Source organism: Gossypium hirsutum, chromosome A01, assembly GCF_007990345.1.
Source record: "Gossypium hirsutum isolate 1008001.06 chromosome A01, Gossypium_hirsutum_v2.1, whole genome shotgun sequence".
Taxonomy (NCBI): Eukaryota; Viridiplantae; Streptophyta; class Magnoliopsida; order Malvales; family Malvaceae; genus Gossypium; species Gossypium hirsutum.
The window spans coordinates 106,128,098-106,134,097 of NC_053424.1; positions in this window are offsets into that span (position 1 = coordinate 106,128,098).

Below are 6,000 nucleotides of genomic sequence, written 5' to 3' on the forward strand. Positions count from 1 at the left end.
TAAATAATTTCTACAAATGCATTCACAATCTTAATTTAAATCCCGAACTCAAAATACAGCACTCAAAGAAAATATCATATATATATATATATCTTAACCAACACCACAATTCACCTATGGTGGCCAAGGTTAATGTGTAAGTTGATATGATTGAAGTGGTAGCATGCCAATTTTCCACTATGGGGAAGGACTTGCAAAAACTTCCATCCTAATCCTTTTAGTTGTTTTCCTCACTGCCAATAAAGAGATTGGTATTTTGATTTTGTACAAATTGAACTGACATAAACCTTCCCCAATACTTTAAGTGTGGAGTAGCCTTATTCTTTGCCTTCTGTAACTCTCTGTTATTTTATTTTATTTTTATCAGCCCCTTTTCTTTATCAAAAAATTAATCATATCAAAAGAAAAGAAGCATTTTTTATGACCCTTTTTCCCCCTGAAGTATCCCTTTCCTAACAATGCTTGCTGACACTCCCTCCACAATAAACAGCTCTCAAAACCTCAACATCCCCCCAAACATCTTTACTCTATTAGTTTTGCATCTTCATGATATTTAAAAATATCCAGTGATATTTATGGTAACGTTGTTGATATTTTGTTAGAACAAATATGTAGAAGATAAAAGGAGGATCTGTTTGGTTTTTATGTAACATAGATAATTTCTGTTCTCATATATGAAAAATACTAAAGAAATTATATTTGATTAAAATTTTTTAAATATAAAAATATAAGAAAATTAAAAAAATAATAAATATATAAAAAATAAAAATGTATTTATATATATACTAAAATAAATTTAAAGTTTATTATAGGACATTAAAAAATAAAGTTTAAAAAGGCATTAGAAAAATTTGAAGGGAAGTTAATAAGTATAACAAAGATAAGGTGGTTAATATAAACGATGATGGGAAATTAAAAAAGTGAAGTTGCTTTGTTTTGCTACTACTTGTCTTAGTTTTAGGATGGGATTTTCAATTAAATTTATGGTTTATTTGAATTTCTCATATAATAAACACTTATGTCAACCAAATAATCACATGGGCTTAAAAGGAAAAAGAAACTCAAGAGACGCCAACTTATTTGGGTTCAACCCATTCTCTCCCTTTGCATAATTATAATATTTTTTTTAAAACAATATTTTTATATTTTTATATTTTTTAGTACCAATAGAATTAAAATATTGATACACATATTATATTTAAAAACAACAACAACTTTTCATATTTTTAAACTTTATATAATTTAGAAAAATCATCTTCAATAAAGCTGGACAACATTATGTCCAGATTCATTCTAGACATTAACTTTTAAATGGTTTTTATTATTTTTTATTTTTTTGAAATTTATTTACTATTTTTATAAATTTTAATAATATTTTTATAAATTTATAAATTTTCTTTTAAAAAAAATAAGTTTTGAAATGAATGAACATGGACAAACATGTGTCCAAGTTCATTCCAGGTTCATGAAAAAAAATGTAATAATTACCATGAGATAATAAGATCATATTTGGTGAATGAATTTAACATAAAGAAAATAATTATATCTTATGAGAGTAACACTTATGATAAATTCATTGAACAAACACTTATTGAATTGCTTTCGTAATGATATATAATATAAGGAAGAAATTCAATCATGGTTCTTTAGTGGAATGACTTAATGATTAAATAATGTTGTACTTAATAGGCTAAAACTTGGAACTTCATTACAAATTATTTAAGCCTAATTATAAATGTCCAATCGGTCTCCCCACTAACTCAATATAACCTAAAACAAATTGCATGTAGAACCAATACTATGGAATGAATGAAAACGATAATTAAGAGAAATAGATCACATGTATCATTATATGTAGTATATGTGTTTTCTCGCTAAGTACAAAAGATGACATAAAAATTAAATTAATTTCTTCAAATTATTATTTAATTAATTACAATTAAATAATTAAAGTTTGAAATAATAATTAAATTAATTAGTAATTTTAAATTTATTAAATGAGGCAATTAAATATATTTTCCCATAAAATTTTAATATGGTAAAGTTTTCATGACTTTAATGGAATTAGAATTAGGTTGGAAAAATAATTTAATTGAGAAAATTAATTAATTAATATTTTAGGAAATAGAAAAATAGTTATTAGGTTGGATAAATTATAAGTGTTTGTAACACCCCTAACCCTGAACCGTCGTCGAAATAGGGTTACGAGGTATTACCAGACATATCAGACAACTTACGAATAATTCACAAATAAAATAACATTCATAGTATAATTTAATAACTAAGTCCCTATAATGAACTTTCGAAGTCTAAAACATGTATTAAAAGTGAAACGCGGCTCGTTCAAGTACTTCAGAATTTTTTTTTTATAAATTTCGACAACATTTCTGCTTATTTTTACATAAAACCCCTTGCAATTAAAACCGTATCCATTTCAAATATAACAAATTCAACCAACTCATTTCACATACTCATTTTCTATTCTAAATACCTTCTAATCAAACTCAATCAATATAATATCAATTTAAATTTATCAATGTACTAATTTAAATTGAAATGGATAAACTTCTTTCATTATAATTCTTAGACTTGTAATACTAACATTTTTAACCATTTATATTCAAAACATAATAACCTTTATACACATCCTATGTACATGCCACATTACCAAAAGAAAATATGCATCACCAAAAGTTTGTTGAAGTCGAGTCTGGCTTTGGATGCTGGTTTAGTACTTGACTTCTACAACCTGCGCACGGAAACAACCGTACGCTGAGTATACATATACTCAGTGGTATCACTATAATTCAATTTATAATTAAATACATTAAATCACACACATACTTTTACATTACAATTATCATCACTTAATGAACAATTCAATCTTTTTATGTTATCATTTGATTATATATATACCATTCTTACTTCTTTATTTCAATTCTCACCTTTCACATATGTCATATCATTCAAATTTAGTTGTATCAGTAAATTTATTTCATTTGTCCCTATTAACTTGACTCGGACTCGGTGGATACACGAATTCCAACCAACACACCAGTACGGTACATTGTGCCTTAACGGTACACAGTACCTAAACAGTAATCAGTAACGGTAGCAGTAACAGTAACAGTATTCAACACACAAAGTGCTAAATCTGTAACAGTAACGGTAACAGTAACAGTAGTCAGCACATAAGTGCCTGATCAGTAAGCCGGTAAAAACCCGTACTCTTCCATATCCTATAGCATGCCAACTATATCCGACTAGCCCGACTAGTTAATAGGGTATTTAATTCACTTTTCAATAAAATTTCCATCTCAATTCAGTATCAAATATAATTCCCTATTTAAATCAGTTTCACAGTATTTGCAGTAATTCATTACTTCAGTAATTTCACAGTTCAATGCAGTACACATAACAATATTCAGTAACTTCACAATTCAATTCAGTATTCCAAACAATATTCAATATTCCATAATTCAGTTCAGTATCAGTCTCAATTTCAGTACTCAATCATAAATTTATCATTTTACTAAACACTTACCTTAAAATACTTACCATACATATCATTTTACTAAACACTTACCTTAAAATACTTACCATACATAATTAGTAAATTAAACACATAATAATGAAAAAGTTTGAATTATAGTGATACAAACCAGAATTCTCTTCGGATTTAATCCTCAACGATCTTTTCTTTTCCTTTTTGGGCTGATGCTTCAGGCTCGATATTAGCTACAAACAATTAAAATAATTTCAAAATCATTAACACAACACAATTTAATTGCTAAAATTTTTATCTAACTTTTACTTTAATTTCAAATTTAATCCTAACTAAACCTATATATTTTTCTTTCTCAATTCATATATTTTTGGTACTCAATTTCTTGCCAAACTCACATTTAACTATTTAATTTTTATCATATTTTCATAATTTTGAATTTATTTCAATTTAATTCCTAAAACTCAAAACTTATAGCTTAGTTTACAACTCAATCATTTATTCAATTCCAATCAAAATTTCTATCAAATAAACCCCCAATTCCATCATTTGTTCAACATAAACCCTACTTAAAAATCTATTAACTTTCAAAATTTTAACTTAAATTCAATAAAACTTTATTCTAGAGCTTCTAAAATATCAAAAATAAAAGAAAATGGCTTAATTGACTTACCTATTAAAACTTCAAACCTTAAAACCCTAGTTTTTCCTTTTATTTTTCTTTCTTTTCTTTTTCTCCTTTCCCTGCTCCGTTTTCGAATAGCTATTCCGTTTCTTCTTTACATTGTTTTGTTTCTTTATTTTATTTTATTTATTTTATTCTTTTATTTTATTAACTTAGTAATAATAATAATTATTATTATAATAAATATCTTATTTAATAACAAATATATATTACAATTGGACACACATATATTTTACACTTGCCTCTTATCATCACCATCCAATTGTCCTTATTTTATTTATTTTATATAATTTAATATTTTAATATAATAAAAATCTTTTTACTTAAATAAAAAGTAATTAAATAAATATATTACAAATGTATAAATATACGCATTACACTTGTATAATTTAATCACCATACATTTGTCTTTATTTTAATTTATTTTTAATAATAATAATCATAATTTAATAATATAAATTATAATTTGATAGAATAATAATAATGATAAATAATAAAAATCTATTTACTTAAATAAAAAGTAATTAAATAAATATCTTACAAATGTATGCATACTATTATTACATTTGTATATATATATTATTATTATTATACACTTGGCTTTAATTTAATTTAATTTATAATATGATATTTATAATTAATTAATTTAATAATATATTTAATAATTAAATTATATATATTTACATAATTATAATCTAAAAATATCTTAGATTTTAACATGTTTGCCGCCTCAAATTATGCTAAATGGCTTAATTCCCATTTTAGCCTTTTTTACTTTCTTTTAATCTATAATTAGACTTTCACTCTTTATTCAATTTAATCCTTTTTCCTAATTACTTTAAATTAAGCTAAATTCACTTAATTAAACATATTTAGACACACAACTTGTAACGCCCCCGTACCTGAGACCATCGCCGGAGTCAAGCACGAAGTGTTACTAAACTTAATTCATCAATTAAACAACTTAAACAACTTATTACTAACCATGCATGACAACCAAGCATATGCACATCACCAATATCAAACATAACATAAATAGCTAAATTTATAAGTCAGAATCATTAGCTCACTAAAGACCAATATATTTGGCCAAATAATAATAACACATGTTATAAAATTAGGTCCCTATACATGCCACTCACTTGATAAATCTAGCATATGTGTTTATACTGTCAAGGTGTTGGCTTGATAGTGTGATGCTGCCTCCGACGGTCTCCAACCCTGAGCTACCCTGACAACACCAAAAGAAATGGAAAGGAGGAGGGTAAGCTTTATGCTTAGTAAGTTCACATGAAATAATAATAAGCAATTTACTAACATGCTTCCCACAATAAAACTAACTCATTTGTACATTTACACATGTTCTGGTTAAGCTGTTTTCTTGAGTAATAGTCACTAAATCATTTATATTTAGAGTTACAGAACTCCAAATTAAGATCCGTAAATTTTCCCAAAAACTAGACTCATATATATTTCCACCATAAAATTTTCAGAATTTTTAGTCCAGCCAATAAGTACAGTTTATTATTCAAAATCTCCCCTATTTTGCTGTTTAACAGATTCGACATTTCTTCACTAAAATTTATTTATCTCATAGTAAAAAACTCGGATGATGTTCTCGTTTGTTTTTATTAAAAGTAGACTCATCCAATATTCTAGGAATATAAATTATACCCAAAAATTATTTTTCTATAATTTTTAACAATTTTTCCAAGTCAGAACAGGGGATCTCAAATTCATTCAGACACTGTCTCACAAGAACTCAAATATCACATAATATGGAATTCTTTTGCTTCCCCTGTTTCTTTTA